This window comes from Suricata suricatta, chromosome 2 (assembly GCF_006229205.1).
Source record: "Suricata suricatta isolate VVHF042 chromosome 2, meerkat_22Aug2017_6uvM2_HiC, whole genome shotgun sequence".
Classification (NCBI taxonomy): Eukaryota; Metazoa; Chordata; class Mammalia; order Carnivora; family Herpestidae; genus Suricata; species Suricata suricatta.
The window spans coordinates 50,672,100-50,689,677 of record NC_043701.1 but is presented as its reverse complement, the minus strand read 5'-3'; the positions used below and the strand labels follow the sequence as shown (position 1 = coordinate 50,689,677).

Genomic DNA, 17,578 nt, shown 5'->3' with positions numbered 1-17,578 from the left:
AGCAGGAGCATCTCATGCCATTAGATTTGAACTTCAAATTTAAAAGGAGGAATCGAACCTCCATCAAGAGAATGAGGAGCACTTGACCTCTCCATCCAGGTATGGGCATGGAGCTGAAAGACCCAGGCTTCCAGGAAAGGTTGCACAGTGGTGAGGGAGGACCCCAGATGCCCCAGGTCTATAGTGAAAGAACAGCAGTATTCATGATACATAGGGAAATCATTATTCATCAAAGAACACACACACATCCTTAAAGCAGTATTTACCTCAGGCCTTCCACAAAGGAAGTGTAAATCTTGAATCATGATTATAAATAAGGAATGAGATGTACAGAGATCAAGTTGAGGCCACTGAACCTGGGCACAGGCAGCCCCAAACCAGATGCCAAAAGAGGCAAGATTGTATCCATCATAAGCAGAGGGCTGGAGGAAGACAGAGAATAGCCCGAGCATCTAGTGGCTGCACGGTCAGGAAATCAGTCTCATTGAGACACGTTGTTATATTCAGATGGTCTGCATATACATCCCGCAAAGCACAGACAGTTTTAAAAGACATCCCTCATACAACTTTATATCTGTCACATTACTAGACCAACTTGCCCATAGTACATTGTGACAGAATATCTTTCATTCACTTGAAAGTTTGTGAGAAGTACCTGCTATACACCAGTTAGTGCTCTTACTCTCGGGTAATAGAATGAATACAAGAGACAAAAACCTCTACCCTTGTGAAGTTTGATTCTTGCGGGGTTGGGCAGAGGAAGGGAGTATAGATAACTGGCAAAGCAGTGTGTAAAGTAGAGACTTAAAAGTGCTAGGGAGAAATGCAAAACAGAGAGAAAGCCTAGGGGATCTCAGGAAATAGAAGCTGCAAATTTTAAAATGGTTTTGGGACACCTGGGTGGTTCAGTCAGTTAAGTGTCCAACTCTTGATTTTGGCACAGGTCATGGCCTCACATGAGATCCAGCCCAGGGTTGGTTTCTGTGTTGGCAGCTAGAGACTGCTTGGGATTCCCTCTCTCTGTTTCTGCCCTTTCTTTGCTCACACTCTGTCTCTTTCTCAGAATAAATAAACATTCCTAAATAAAATAAAATATTGAATAAAATAAAATAATAATAAAATTAAATAAAATTAAATTTAAAACACAAGGCAACTGAAGACAAGGGACCATTATTTTAGGCACTGAGGAAACCTGAAAAGTCATAGTTCACGAGTGCAGGCAACAATGTGTCCCCAGACATCCAAAGTCCTGAGAAGTAAGCTATCCATACATACTTCATAAAAATATTACTAAGGATTTTTGAGTTTATAAGTATTTGAATCAGTCTTAAAAATGAAGTAAGATGGTGGTATTGCCACATAGAGAAGAAGCGACCACTGCAACTAGCCAAACTAACTAAATAACGGATTTGAGCATGCTTTCAAACAGAACACACTCAAAAGAAGTTAACTCCTGTGAGAAGATACACAATTTAACATTAATGGGTAAGATCATCCCAGCCTGTACACAAAGCATGCAGGAGAGACGCAAGGAGGGAGAATGATCTTGTGTTCTGAGTTGCACATTGTTGACCAACTTGATAAAGGCACCAACTCCAGGGTTGCATAATTTGTTTTGAAAGAATTATGATTTGGTGTGAACAGAGATGAAGTAACGCAACTGGCTATTTAACTAACAGGTGTTACATAGCCTCTTATTTAGTCCAAAGTGGGAGGATATATTCCAGGTGGCAGTGGGGGTGCAACTGACAAGTTGCAATTGACAAAAATCAGAAGTTCATGGGGACTCTGGGGAATTGGGGTAGGAAGCCAGTCCTAACTGGGATTCCTCGTATCCTGGAGACTCTATTTTGAACACTCTCTTAGCAAAGTTTCCTTCACTTTGGAATCTTTCACAAGACATATTTTTAACATGGATAATTTTTAGACTTAGAGGCTAAATCACATTGCTCTGTGGGTGTTAGCTTGTATTACTTGTGTTATTATGTATTGGTTATTGTATTATATTATCAGCTTATATTTCAAAAGCTGTTTTGAAAAATGTCTTTAAAGAAGCTCATAAAAGAATTTAAATGGGAGCGTATACTTTCTGAATTTCAAGGAAAAACAAAAATAATCAAAGGGAAGGTGCATAAACAGATAAGAAGTAAAAAAACAAAATCATCAAAAAAAGATGACAAAAATAGCATTACATGCATTCTTTTCCCTTCTAATATAATGGGCATATTTCTTAAGAACATCCCCAAATATTAAGAATCTACTTTTAAAAATTATGTGTTCTGGCGCAATGCCAAAAGGAAAATCATGTAAACATTTAAGCAAATGTAAAATATATTTCCAAACAGTAGGATTCTGATTTAATAAATGTGTAAATATATACACATTTGTGCCATAAAATTAAAACACTAATTTTTCTCTTTGTTTTAATCAGAAGTTTGTAAGACGATCTGATTCACCTTAATTTTACTTTTCTGTGTTATAAATTTTATCTCAGTACACTCGCAACAGTATTTTTTTCATTCAGAAAAGAAACGTCATTTTGTGAAACATCTACTGCCTGAAAAGAACAAAATCCGGACTGTAATTGTTTAATAAGACGATAATTCAGAAGCAACGTGTTAATTGTTTTGTAAACTTAAAGCAGATATTTATGCCAAATGTGCCTTTGAAATATCACGTGAAATATGTCATAGAATAATAGATACTTTGACTCAAAGGTGAGTGGACTTGACCTTGAGTCACATAGGAAATGTTTGTAACATTGTGAGTTGAATTTTGGATTGAGTTCAGACTAACTGATGTAAGTACCCTGTCAGCTAAGAATTGACACACTTTATTTTGGTCTCCTTTCCAACCCTTACATCTAATTTATAAAACAGAAAACAAAGTCTATTACGGCAAATCCTTATTGTGAACAGATTCTTGAGGACAATAACACCATCCATCTATCATTACCATTCAAGCCACAGAGTGCTCAGGGTCTGAGAGTGGGGCGTGAGGATGGGAATCCATTAGACATAAAGACAGGGAATGATCTGGTCAAGTGACCAGAAATAAATGGTTAGTAAGGAAATGATAACAGCAAGGGGCACAAAATGGAAACATTTGATAATTCAAGAATGCTTCTCTTGTCTCCACAATCAGTTCGATCAGATTTTCCTCTGAGTGGAGAGGGTGACACTGATGTCAAGGCTTTATTGACAAGGGTTTACAATTTGCAGTGGGATGATTACCATAACTTAGAGAAGACACAGTCCACTAAGTCAATCTGTTGTTCAAAACCCTCAGTCTCGTCAATCCAATTACTAAGCAGTCGGTGACGATGAGCTAAAGGCTCTTCTCCTATATCCACCACGACAAATGAGGATATAATGCTTAAACTCTTGAGGACAGGGAATGATTGGCATTAAAAAAGTTTTTTTAAAGGAGTGGCTCTATTTTAAAATGGAGAAGAGATACCAGCCAAAAAAAAGCTGATGTGCCAGTGTTTATAAGGGTTTCAGGAGCACCTGAACCACGACGATTTAAGAAGATATGTTTGTAAGTATTGGAACCGATCTATCACCTCCAGGCAGGCTAGTGTTGGCAACAAATAGGTCAGCTGTCCGCCTCATGACTATGCTATGCAGGTGCGCATTATAAATGCCCAAAAAGAACGTGGTTCCCTGCTGGCCACGCAACTGGCAAACAGTCCTCTGTTACTTATTTTACTGGAAGAGCTCGCAAGGTTAATATATTGTGAAATAAATACTTTAGGAAAAGCAGCCCCTTGGGAGATTTTAAATGAGTGATGGAGAAAGAGAAAGCAAAGATGGGTAAAACATGCGTGATGGTTGCTAGCCTCCTGTTCATTTCTTATTATCAGATAATGCCACCAAATCCATCAAAAATTCGCTAACGTATCTGCAGCAGCCTTCACTTCAAGCATTTTTTAGACTCTGGAGGAATTTCATCATTCCACATCTGAAAATTCAGTTTTCTGCCTGATACTTTCTTCAGAAAATAAAAAGGACAAACTATCTGTGATAAGAATGCTGCCACTTGGTAAATATTCGAACTTTTATCCTTCTCTTTCATAAATTTTGCATTAAAATATAAAACAGTATCAACATAATTCTAAAAGCCCAGCTGTTCAAAAGCAGTTGAAATGTAACGGAGGACTTGTCTTGGTGCATCTGTACCAAGGTGAAATTAACAAGAAAAATAGTGCCACTGTTACCAATGGAGATCTTACAGTTACTGGAATACTGGTAATAATCCTGGTTCCACTTGATCTGTTTTTTTTTAATTAAAAAAATATTTTTTGGGGAGACAGAGCGAGCAGGGGAAGGTCAGAGAGAGAGAGACACAGAATGTGAAGCAGGTTCCAGGCTCTGAGCTGTCAGCACAGAGCCCGGTGCAGGGCTCGAACCCATGAACTGTGAGATCATGACCTGAGCCAAAGCCGGATGCTTAACCGACTGAGCCACCCAGGTGCCCCTGCTTGTCCTGTTTTAATATAAGACAAAAGGAAACCACTCCAATAATATATGTCAGTGCACCATGATGAAAAACGTTAAAGTTGTGTTGTTTTCTTCTTTCTCTCTTTTTTCTTTTTTTTTTTTTTTTTTAAGGTTTATTTATTTTTGACAGAGAGAGACACAGAGTGTAGGCGGGGGAGGGGTAGAAAGAGAAGGAGACACAGAATCTGAAGCAGGCTCCAGGCTCAAAACTGTCAGCCTAGAGCCTGGCACGAGGGTTCGAACTCAACAGATGGACCATGAGATCTTGACCTAAACTGAAGTAGAACCTTTAACTGACTGAGTCACCTAGGTGCCCTCTCTCTTCTTTTTTTCTACTCCATCTTTCTTTGCATTGAAATGCTTTCTCTAAATACATCTTTTTTTGTGTTGTTTTTGATTTATTTATTTTTGAGACAGAGAGAGACAGAACATGAGAGGGGGAGGGGTAGAGAGAGAGACACACACAAAATCTGAAGCAGGCTCCAGGCTCCGAGCTGTCAGCACAGAGCCCAATGCGGGGCTCGAACCCATGGACTGTGAGATCATGACCTAGACCAGAGTCAGACACTTAACCGACTGAGCCACCCAGGCACCCCTCTAAATATATCTACTAAACTGACTATTTTATAGTCCAAACGAAAATGCGTATAGGATAAACCTTGTATAGGCACGTTTTGTCTTTGCCTCCTCTGGCTCTCTGCCTTTTTGTTTATCCCTTGATGTGTCTGTATCTCTACCATTTTGAATAGAATTTGGAGTAATACAAGCTGTGGGTAAAACAAAACCAAAAATCAATATAAAAGAATAACAAATGCAATGTGAAGGAAAGGGGGAAAGAGAAAAAAAATGAGAGACATCTAACTCAAGAAAATTTCAGTTGCAGATAGACATCCCTGAGGCAGGTGGGAAAATCAAAGTGTTAACACAGTATCTTCATTGTTCTTTTTCCCCCTTTCTGCAAGTCTCCTCCCACCCCTGAAAGCAGACATCAGACATGCAAACTGGCATTCCTCCAGAAATTCTTGTATAAATGTGATATCAGAGTATCCAGTGAGATATCCAGGTGCTAACTTAAGACTCAGTACCAACCACCAGAGCTGACCTCCTCCTCACACATAATCTATAGTGAATGACCCAAGTTGTAAAAAGACATATTTGGTTCAATGTAGCACCAGTTGTTCATTTGAGCATTTGTTTCTTGTGCTTTTGGTGACATAGCCAAGAAATCATGGCCAAGACTAATGTCAAGAAACTCTTCCCCAAAAGGGAAGGAAAAATAAAAATACAAACAGAGAGGGAGGCAAACCATAAGAGACTCTTAAATACAGAGAACCAACTGAGGGTTGATGGAAGAGGGGGAAATGGGTGCTGGGCATTGAGGAGGGCACTTGCTGGGATGAGCACTGGGTGGTGTATGGAAGTGACGAATCATAGGAATCTACTCCTGAAGCCAAGACTACACTGTATGTTAGTTAACTTGACAATAAATTAAAAAAAGAAGCACTTCTGCCACTTTTTCTTCTAGGAATTTATAATTTTAGGTATTATATATAAATTTGTAACCCAGTTTGTAATTATGTTTATGTATGGTGTAAGATAGGGATCCAATCTCAGCCTTTTGCATATGAGTATCAAGTCTTCCTGAAACCATTTGTTGAACATACTGTCTTTTCCTCGTATGTTCTTAAAGATGAGTTGTGTGGGAATTTTCCCAGGCCCTCTTTTCTGTTCCACTGGTGTACATGTCATGGACAAGTGGGACTACATCAAACCAAAACACTTCTGTACAGCAAAGGAAACAATCAATGGAATGAAAAGACAGCCTATAGAATGGGATACAATATTTGCAAAGCATGTTTAAACAGAATTGATTTTGTGTGTGTGTGTGTGTGTGTGTGTGTATACACACACAGAAAGGATTTATTATGAGGAATTTGTTCACATGACAATGGATGTTGGACATCCCCTGGGCTGCCATCTATAGGCTGGAGACCCAGGAAAACAAGTGGATGGTTCCAGTCTTACCCTGAAAACCTGAAAAGGGAGATGACGGTGTTGTAAACTCCAGTCCAAAGGCAAGAGAAGACCAATGTTCCAGCTCAACATGCAGCCTGGAAACAAAGGGATTCAGGTCCTCAATGGATTGGATAGTATTCATCTACCTTGGGGAAAGCAATCTACTAAGTCTATGAATTCAAATGGTAATCTCAAACATCCCCACAGACTCATCCAGAAATACTGTTTACTCTGGGTACCCTTGGCCTGGTCAAGTTGACACATAAAATTCACCATCATGCAGTATATCTGATAACGTGTTACTATCCAAAATATAAGTGTCTCCTAAAACTCTATAGCAAAAACCCAAATAACCTGATTTTTTCCCAATGGGCAAAGGACTTAAGTAGACATTTTCCCAAGAGGACATGCAGATGACTAACAGACACATAAAAAGGTGCTCTGCATCATTCATCATCAGGAAAATACAAATCAAAACCACACTGAGATAATGTAGGAGGGTTATTATCAGAAAAACAAAAGATGACAAGTCTTGGCAAGGATGTGGAGAAATGAGAACCCTCCTACACTGTTGTAAAATGTGTAATAGTGTAAAATGTATAAAATGTTAAATAGTGATGAATAGTGATGTCACTAAGCAAAATAGTATGGAAGTTTCTTAAAAATTTAAAATTAAGAATAAGAGGTGGGGTGCCTGGGTAACTCAGTTGTTAAGCATCTGACCCTCAGGTCTTGATCTCACCATTCATGGAATCAGGCCCCACGTCAGGCTCTGCACTCTTTGCTTGGATTCTCTCCCTCTCTCTCTGACCCTATCTGACTCACTCTCTGTCTCTCAAAATAAATAGATAAATGTAAATGAATGAATGAATAACAAAAGAGGTACCTAGCTCGCTTGGTCAGAAGAGCATGCATTATTAGGGTTCATGAGTTCAAGATCCATGTTGAGTGGGAGATTACTTAAATAAATCAATAAAAATTAGAACTAGGCCTTCCACTTCTTTGTATCTATTCAGAAGAATTGAATTTAGGATTGCAAAGCCACATTTGTACTTGCATGTTTACTGTAGCATTATTCACAAATGTCAAATTACAGAAACAATCCAAATGATTGGATTGGATTGGAAACAATCCAAATGATGACAGATGAATGGGTAAAGAAAATGAAATATATACATATATCAGACTATTATTCATTCTTAAAAACAAAGGAAATTAGCCCATCTGAGGCAACATGGATGAACCTGGAGAATACTATATAAGTGAAACCAGCCAGTCATGGAAGGCAAGGACTGCATAATTTCACTTATTTGAGGTACCCAAATATTCATAGTCACAGAAAGCAGATAATAAAACGGTGGCTGTGAGGGTCCAGGGAGACATATATGAGTTGTTCAATTGGTACAACATGTCAGTGATGCAAGATGAAGAAGCCCCAGAAAGCTGCTGTACAGAATAGTATCTATCGTCAATGGTATGGCATTGAGTGCTTACGTTTTGTTAAAAAGGGTAGATCTCATGTTCAGTGTTCTTAGCATGGAAGAATAGGAAGTAAAGATGAAGGGACATAGGGTGACTTTTGGAGGTGATGACTAGGTCTCTCACCCAAACTATGGTAATGGCATCATGGGTAGACACATCTATCCAAATTGATCAAACTATATACGTTAAATGTCTGCAGTTTATTGCATGTCAGTTATACCTCAATAAAACTATTTAAAAGAAAGAAGTAATTAGTCTGATTTGAAGCTGCACATTCTTCACCAGTCACATAACATGATTTCCACAGTATCTAACTTTAAATTAAAAAAAAAAAAAGAGGCACCAAGAAAAACTGAGACAGCGGCAAGACCGTGTTTTCTCAACTTCCACTTAAAGTTGGAGTAACTTTTCTCTCATTTGGAAAGGCAGTGCTAGTCCAGACCTTGACTGAAATCCTGCCCTAGAGGGTCAGGTGTGTGAGGCTCCAAACCAGACACCACCTTTTATTTATTTATTTTATTTTATTTTATTTACTTTTTTAATGTTTATTTATTTTTGGAGAGAGAAACAGAGCATGAGCAGGGGAGGGCAGAGAGAGAGGGAGACACAGAATCTGAAGCAGGCTCCAGACTTTGAGCGGTCAGCACAGAGCCCGATGAGGGGCTCAAACTCACAAACTGTGAGATCATGACCTGAAGTGAAGTCAGAGGCTTAACTGGCTGAGCCACTTAGGCACCCCTGGACCCCACCTTTTACATGCAGTGTCCCAAACTGTGGACTGAAGAAGTGGGTCTACATGAGTCATGATCTGACTGTACTGCATTTAACAGAGACACAAATAAGGATGGCTTAAGGGAGATGGAAGTCCACCTCTTCCTGAGAAAAAGATTCTAAGGAAGAAGATCTGTGGCTCCTGGAATTCACCTCCTGCTTGTGAGCCTGGGCAGGGGCCAGGGGAGTGGAGGGGGGTGGGGGGCGAGGCTGTTTTTGCCTTCACTGGTCTTTGAGGTGCCCTCCTGCCCCAACTTGGCCTCTCAGGTGCCACTGTCACTGATATACTGACTCCCTGCATTACATCTCTCTTGCTTTTTATATTTTGAGGATTTCAATGGCTGGACCCTGCCATCTTCCAAGGACCAAGATTCCCTCCATTTTTGGGGGGCTTCACCATCAGCCTATTAAAACTAAGGGCAAAAAGAGACCCAAAGCTTGTTTTTGTAAACAGAATTCTATTATTCCAAGATTGTGTGCGACCACACTCGTGCTGGCAAAGTTGGGTAGATTCCACCAACACAGTTGACAAAGATTTTCTCTTTGACCTAACTCTGGCTCAGGTCCCCTTGCCCTCCTCTGACTATGTCTCAGCCATAGCCTGTACAGGCTTGAACAAACACTGAAGTCGTTTCTAACAGCTCCAGGCCACACCTCTAGGGTGACTCTGGCTCCCTGCCTTATAGTGCCTGCCTGAGAAAACTCAAGGCTGCCGAAATATTCACTGTCCCAGCCAGCACCTGAAGACCCGGCCCTGTATCCCAGACCCTATCTGCAAAGCCACATGGGTTTTCTTATATGAACCAACTTCCACTTCCTGCCTTGAGTTTTTAGTTCCCCCACCCTACCAAGCTTCTGTTCACCACTGCCCATTCTCCCTTTAAAAGTGCCTGGGTGGCTCAGTTGGTTAACCTTCTGACTCTTGATCTCAGCTCACCGAGATCTTTGGCTTCACCATCAGCCTATTAAAACTAAGATTCATGATGTCAAGTTTGTGAGATCAAGCCCTTCGTCAGATTTCTGCAATTATAGTACAGAGCTGGCTTGGGATTCTCCCTGTCTCTCTCCCCCTCCCCTACTTGTGCTTGCTCTCTCTCTCTCAAAACCAATAAATAACATTAAAAAAAAAGCAAAAAGAAAACTAGAGAAGTGCCCGGTCATGTCTACATTTATCAGAGTTGAGTTCCATTCATGCTCGTCATGATGGACAATCTTCCCTGCAGCAATATCACATCACCAGTTGAAATCTGTTCACAGCACTGGCTTTTTCGGTCTTTGACTTCATATAGCCTACGAAGCCTAATGTACAAACTGTGTGGCCCTTTACAGGAAAATGTGTTGTCTCCAGCCTTAGAAAATACCCTCATTCTCTTGATGTGGGATGGCTTACCAGTATACCAAGTGCAAGTCTTAGAAGGGAGGAAGAAGGAAAAGGCCATGGCCTAGAAGCTGCATGTAATTTCTCTTATCCTATCTTGTAGATCTGGGCTCAGTCAAATGGGTATACTTGGCCACAAGGGAGACGGAAAATGTTTGCCTTTATCTGTGTAGCCATGAGCCCATGTACAAACAGAATCCTCGCACTTGAGAAGAGGTGAAAATTGTAGCCTCAGGGGCAGAGCTGAGACCATCCTCATTTTCATTTGAGAGAGAAACAGCCCTAAGCAAGGACATCCGATGTCTTACATGTTTTGATACTAAGCAAATGTTTTTCTTAAAAAGTGACAGTGATCCTTTCAAAAGTCAGCCCCTGACACTGTTTTCTTGAGCCCTGACATTTTATGATTGTAACAGTGTCTACCAGAAGTTGTTTACTGAATGTTGATTACTTTACAATTATCCTGGAATCAGATCAGTGGGGCTTATTGCCAGGAAAATCTCCAAGGCATTCCAAGCACAGAAAGAAAGCTGTTAGGGACACCAACCCTGTAGCCCACAGCATGGCCGTAATCCTTAATCTTGGCTGATGGACTATAAATTATCTTTTTTTCTTAATTTAATTCCATGTTTTTATATTATGAACCTATTAACTGTATTTTTTTAAGTTTTTGGGAAATGGATGACTAATAAGAGATCAGGTCTCATTATACTAACACAGACACCCTAAAAATTTCAGTGCCTGTCTTTGTTTTTTTTCTCTTCCCTCATATACCTCTGTCTTTAGTCATAGTTGTATTATGACATACATAAAATGAAAACACAGGCAGTATTAACATGGAGAGACATTTACAGCTCATAGCGATGGCCTCTTTGAGTCCCGGGATAATGGTGGTAGGTGGAATGTGAAGACATTTTCTTTGACAATGGTATACCCTATGGCCTGGGAATCAGGCTCCAGAAGAGAATGGTTTTATAGTAATTTCTCTTCCGCTGATTCCATTCCCACCCCAACACTACAGCAGGATTTCCCACATCCCTATGAGCAAATCCTCATTATGTCAATCTATGCCATCATCTGGAGAGGGGATCAGACAGTGACATTTTCAGACAAAACTTGGGAGAGTTTAGTGTTTCAACAGAAAGAAAATCCTCCTGCACTCTCTTAGGTTCAATGTCTGGGGGCCTTGTGATTTCAACTCCTACACTATCCTGGGGGGTGGGGGAAGCAGGGAGAGGGGAACATAAAACTTTAGGGACACTCTAAACGGATAAAGATGTGGGTTTCTGTACCTAACTTAATGGGGCAATGGAAAGAAAAATTACATGGTAAGAGCAAATATGTTTCTCAGAAAACAAATGGGAAATAAGAAAGTTTGTGATAGAGGCACATGGATGTCTCAGACGTTAAACATCTAACTTCGACTCAGGTCGTGATCTCACATTTCGTGGGTTTGACCCCATGTCTGACTCTGTGCTGGCAGCTCTGAGCCTGGAGCCTGCTTCAGATTCTGTGTCTCCCTCTCTCTGTGCCCCTCTCTGACTCACATCGTCTCTCTCTCTCTCTCTCAAAAATCAACATTAAAAACAAATTTTTAAGGAAGTTTGTGATAATGTCTGTTTATGCAGGTTCAAATGCTCTACATTCTTTTAACGTCTCTGGTAAAGAGATTCCTGACAGTCTCTTCCAGAAGCTTCTGCTTTTAGGGAGATATGGGAATCTCCCAGAAGGCTTCCTTCTTCATGTGTTGAATCACAAACTTCCTTGGTTTACAATGTTTTATATCAGTTCCAGAAGTCTGAGAGTTCCCCACAATTCCCTTGTCTGAAATTTGCCTAAAAGTTTCACAAAAACCTGGGTACAGTTAGTTCTGTGGAGAGAAGATTCCAGTTAGTAGCTGTGGCAGAAGAGATCTGCAAAGGGAATTATAACAAGGAAACAAAGGGAACCAAGGGTAAGAGCTGGAGTAAATTATTAACCCACAGTCATTACCCAGAGAGCAGCCAGACCTCTGAATGCTGGGTTCAGAGTACCTTCAGTCGGGGTGGTAGTTACAGAGACCAAGTCAAGGTTGTTTGCTGGAGTAGAGCTGGGAAGACATATGTGTTCCAGCGAAATTCTTGAGAGGCCCACACTGCTGTAGAGATGAATCCTTCCTTTGACATTTCTACTGAGTCAATGAGCTTCAATTTTCAGGACTGAGGAAAAGTCAGTCTTATTTCTTAGTCATATGTAAGATAATAGGATCCAATTTCCAAAGAGGTGGACATAGCTAAAAAGCAAGCTATCATAGCTGAAATCTGATGGCACCCACAGTATGCTATCACTTTCTATTGGTACATAAGATTGCCCACCTGCCATCTTTAAGTTTTGACCAAAGATAGTCAAAAGTAAGTCTAGCTAGAAAAATAAATCTCATTACATTTTGTCTCATGATTTACATAAATGCAGCAATAATGCTAATCAATAATATAGGTCTTGTTAGGTGCGTTTTATTGGTATTTGGCTAAGGAATCTCAGATCAGACGTCTGAAGACCACCCAGGGCTGGGAAGCCAAGCCAAGAGTTTGTCATCAGATTTCACGGGTAGTACCTACAGTTGGGGAATTCCTTTCTTCTGAACATCTCCAACATAAACCAAGATTCCTGGGCCTGCCAGGAAGTGAACTCCGTGACTCACCACTGTTGGGAGGAAAAATTCTTCTGCTTCCCGAAAGCTCGTCCAGCTGGACTAATACTTAAGTTTATATAAGACAGGTTAACAGGAGAAAAACAACAACAACAAAGTTTTATGACATGCGCATGGAGACCTTTGACCCAAAGAAATGACCAGGGCAGGCAGTTTTTACACATTTTAGACAAAGAGACAATACATTTGTGAGGAATTGAAAAGAGGTACAGAAAAGAGGGAACTTGAATTAATAGGGAATTCTGAGCAGAACTTGCGCTGAGGTGGTAGATTAGTAAAAAAGAAACAAGGTTTATTTTACAGCTTTCTCAGCTTTTAAGTGTCCCTCTCTGGTGATAAGATATCTTTTTGTTTCTTAGTACAGGGAAAGTGCCTTTCACATGGGAGGTGTGTCTCCTGATTTCAAGGGGAACAGGTTGGTTGACTTACAACATTGTATCTATCACTCTTTACCCATTCACCTGCCAGTGGACACTTAGGTTATCTTCATGTTTTGGCTATTATGGATAATTCTGCAATGAACAGGGTGGGAGTTGACTAATGTTTGTTGAGATAAGGATTTCATTTTCTTCAGACATATACTCAAAAGTAGGGGGCGGGGGGGCTGGATCGCATCAGTATTTCTTTTTTTTAATTATTTGAGAAATCTGCATACTGTTTCCCACGGTGGCTACACCAATTTACATTCCCACTGACAGCACACAAAGGCTCCCAGTAGGAGAATGGATTCTTATTGAACTTCTACAAGTAACTATATTGCCAGGAATATTAAAATATTCAGTAAGAATTTCTGAACTCTGGAGGGATCAAGTAGGTAGAAGCATAAATGTTTTATTTCTATTTATAAAAGTATGATCTACTAAATTGCTGTATGTTATAGAACTTAAGAGAAAAAGTGTTCCTTAAATCCATAAAATAAAACATTAAAAAACCAGTGATTTTCTAAGAAAAATCATAAAAAGAATCACAATTATTTTTTATCAGTCCTCTCAGTCCTATGTGGTTATTCCAGTCCAGTTTGATGTTGGGATAGTAATGTCACAAATCCATCAGTTTCTTTTTTTTATTCATTCTGGAAATCCTTACTTGGTCCAGTGGTATGATGTCAAAGGTATTAATGTCTTCAGAAGGCTGAACCTCAGAGTTACTATCAGAGTCCATTCTAAGAAGGAGTCTCTAAGACAGTCCCTTTGGTTGAAAACAAGCATCTGGCCTATAGCTAATGTGGGAGCTTTCAGAGAAGCTTCAGAATAAAACAATAACTAGTGAAAAAAGCTTTAAAATACCTTTGTCTAAAGATCTGATGAAAGTACCTTATAAAGCAATTCATAAGGACATTTGGTTGTTGGCATTATGACAGATAATGTTATATTGGGACATACCATGGACAGCAAGGACTTTGGTAAATTTCTAGGAAGTTACGTAATTTCTAAGATACTCATGTTAATAACATACATCCTTAGAAATTGAACATAATGAAGGTTATACATTTCTTCTCATTTGACAATTTAATGTATCAAATAAACCCTAAACCTGAATAGTTTAACATGCTCTTTTTATAAGGTGAGAGAATAGGTCAAGATTTTCCAGGGGCCCTCTGCAAAATCTCGAAGTCACTTTAAGGTCAAGAAGATTCCATTTAGAATTGAATTTGGGGAAGTTGTCAAAAAGGTCAAGAAGTTTCAAAATCTGATTAGGTAAGATCTCAGGTCACTGTGGAAGAGTGCTTACTTATCTATTTAGCCAAAGTAAACATAACAGTTTCAAAAATAAGTACAGATCACCTAATTTTAAAAAATGTAGTTCTTTCATCACTGGGAGGACTCAGTTTGTATAAATCATCTGAAATGGGATAAAGACAACATGAACCATAAGAGATGATTTCAATAAAACAGAAAAATTATTGTTTCCTCAGAAAAGCTAAAGAAAAACCTTTTGCAATCTCTTGTCAGGAGCAGACCAACAGTCCAGGAAAATTGTATAATTTTACAAAGAAAACCAGAGTCTGCTTTGGCATTGGTGCACTCTTGATGTGGAAGCTCATTGTATTTTTTTAAGTTATTTTTAAGTTTATTTATATTTTTTGTGGAGAAAGAGAGGAAGCAGGGAAGGGACAGAGAGAGAGAGAGAGAGAGAGAGAGGGAGAGAGAGAGAGAGAGAAAATCCCAAGAAACTTCACCCTGTCGGCACAGAGCCTGTTGTGATACTCATGCGATGATACTCATGAACCTGGAGATCCTGACCTGAGCCAAAACCAAGAGTTGGACGCTCAATCAACTGAGCCCCCTGGGTGCCCCATTCAGTCTTGGCCAGTTTAAGCGTACAAGGCAGATCTCTCGTTTTCTCTCTTCCTTTTATCCATAAACCCTGTAGTTGTTGTGTGTGTGTGTGTGTGTGTGTGTGTGTGTGTGTGTGTGTGTGTGTGTGTTTTATTCCATAACGTCTTTAACCTCTAGACAATCACCTAAGGGCACCTGGATGGCTCAGCCGGTTAAGCATCCAACTTTGGCTCAGGTCATGATCTCCGGGTTCATGGGCTTGAGCCCCGTGTCAGGCCCCGTGCTGACAGCGCAGAGCCTGGTGCCCACTTCAGATTCTGTATCTCCATCTCTCTCTGTCCTTCCCTGACTCATGCCCTGTCTCTCTTTCCCAAACACAAATAAACATCAAAAAACTTTCGAATAAATAAATAAGTAAACAATCCCCTAAGGACAAAAGTACTTTCTTTTTATTTTCTTAACAAAAATTTTATCTTCATATTGCATATCCTGTGTGCTTATCATTATGGAAAACTCACTTTACTTTCCTTGCATATGCTGCACACAAAGTTACCTACTTTCACCCTTACTGTTTTATTTTATTTTTGTAAAGGTTCATTTACTTTTGAGAGAGAGAGAACATGCATGTGTATGAGCAGGGAAAGTCCAGAGAGAGAAAGAGAGACAGAGGGCCTGGCTTCAGATCCTTGCTGAGAGCTGCAGAAAGCCCAATGCCAGGCTCAAACTCACGAATCAGCAGGAGATCAGGACCTGACCTGAAATGGAACACTTCACTGACTGGGCCACCCAGGTGCCCCCACCTTTATTGTTTTAGTACTTTAATTTAAATCTATTGTTTATAAACCTTGCTTCTTAGTATCCTTTATTTATTTCCAGAGAACACTAGAAAGGAGACAAATATGAATTGTCTGTCAGGGATCAGCATTTTGAAGTGGATTCACAAATGTTGAATATACTATTAAATTCTCTGGAGGCTATGCTTTTTTCTAGTGCAGTTTTTGATGTGGCAAATGAACAAAGTTATTAATTACACCCCAAATCTTCCATCTCCCTGTAAAAATCGAAAAGTCAAAATTATAAAAAGGTAAACTTATGTTCACTAACAGATGTTTTAATATTTTTTCATATTGAGAAATGACATACAGATTCAGTGAATATCGGACATTTCGTTCAATATAACTTTAAAATTTCAAGTCATAAAAAGATTATGGAAACTACCTTTATGCAGACACCTTATAAAACAGTTATCATTGAAATAAAGTTTTTCAGGACAATGACCCAATTTGATTAACATCAAAGGTATGTCTTTAACCTTAAATATATAATAATATAATATTTATTTTCCAGTAAACCTAAGTGGAATAAAATACTGACAACTCTGAAAACATATTTTTTAATTATTAGCCAATACTATTAAACTAGTTTTATTTTACCAAAGATATATCCAAATCATGTGAACTTAGAAAGTTTTGGAGTTGGTTCCTATATATCTGAAAATTTTTTAAATAACTAAGGAGCACCTGGGTGGCTCAGTCAGTTAAGCATCCAACTTTGATCTCAGCTCAGATGCTGAATTCAGGGTCATGAGTTCAAGCCCCATGTTGGCTTCCACTCTGGGCATGGAGTCCACTTAAAATAATAATAATAATTACTATTATTATTAACTTATAATTATATTATTAACTTATAACCACTTATTTTTCTCTAAACAACGTTGTATTTAGACTAAAACTTTCTTATTTATTTATTTTTAATATGTTCCAGAGGTCAGAAAATATTATATATAGAGAGAGAGATGTCATATATATAAAATATATACACACACACACTCACATATAACATGCATATATAAACATGCACATGCACAGATGCAAACTGAGATTTGATAGATTTCATGCTCAGGCTTTAGCCTGAGCCTGAGTCAGTTTTAAATATAGAACTCTGGAAACACAAATCAAAACCACACTGAGATACCACCTCACACCAGTCAGAGTGGCTAATATGAACAAATCAAGAGACTATGGATGCTGGCGAGGATGTGGAGAGACGGGCACCTCCTACACGGTTGGTGGGAATGTAAACTGGTGCAGCTGCTCTGGAAAACAGTGTGGAGGTTCCTCAAAAAACTATCAATACAACCCCCCTATGACCCAGCAATAACACTGCTAGGGATTTACCCAAGGGATACAGAAATGCTGATGCATAGGAGCACATGTACCCCAATGTTCATAGCAGCAATGTCAACAATAGCCAAAACATGGAAAGAGCCTAAATGTCCATCACCTGATGAGTGGATCAAGAAGATGTGGTATATATACACAATGGAGTACTACATGGCAATGAGAAAGAATGAAATCTGGCCATTTGTAGCAAAGTGGATGGACCTCAGGGGTGTCATGCTAAGTGAAATAAGTCAGGCAGAGAAGGACAGATACCATATGTTTGCACTCATAGGTCTAAC

At 39.4% G+C, this 17,578-nt stretch overlaps 1 long non-coding RNA gene across 1 annotated transcript; it reads left to right on the top strand.

The window, feature by feature from the left end:
• The first annotated feature begins 8,733 nt into the window (after positions 1–8,733).
• Positions 8,734–9,212, top strand: LOC115306130. The gene is made up of 2 exons (XR_003915204.1): positions 8,734–8,933; positions 9,102–9,212. It is a non-coding gene; the product is annotated as an uncharacterized LOC115306130 (long non-coding RNA).
• The last annotated feature ends 8,366 nt before the right edge of the window (positions 9,213–17,578 follow it).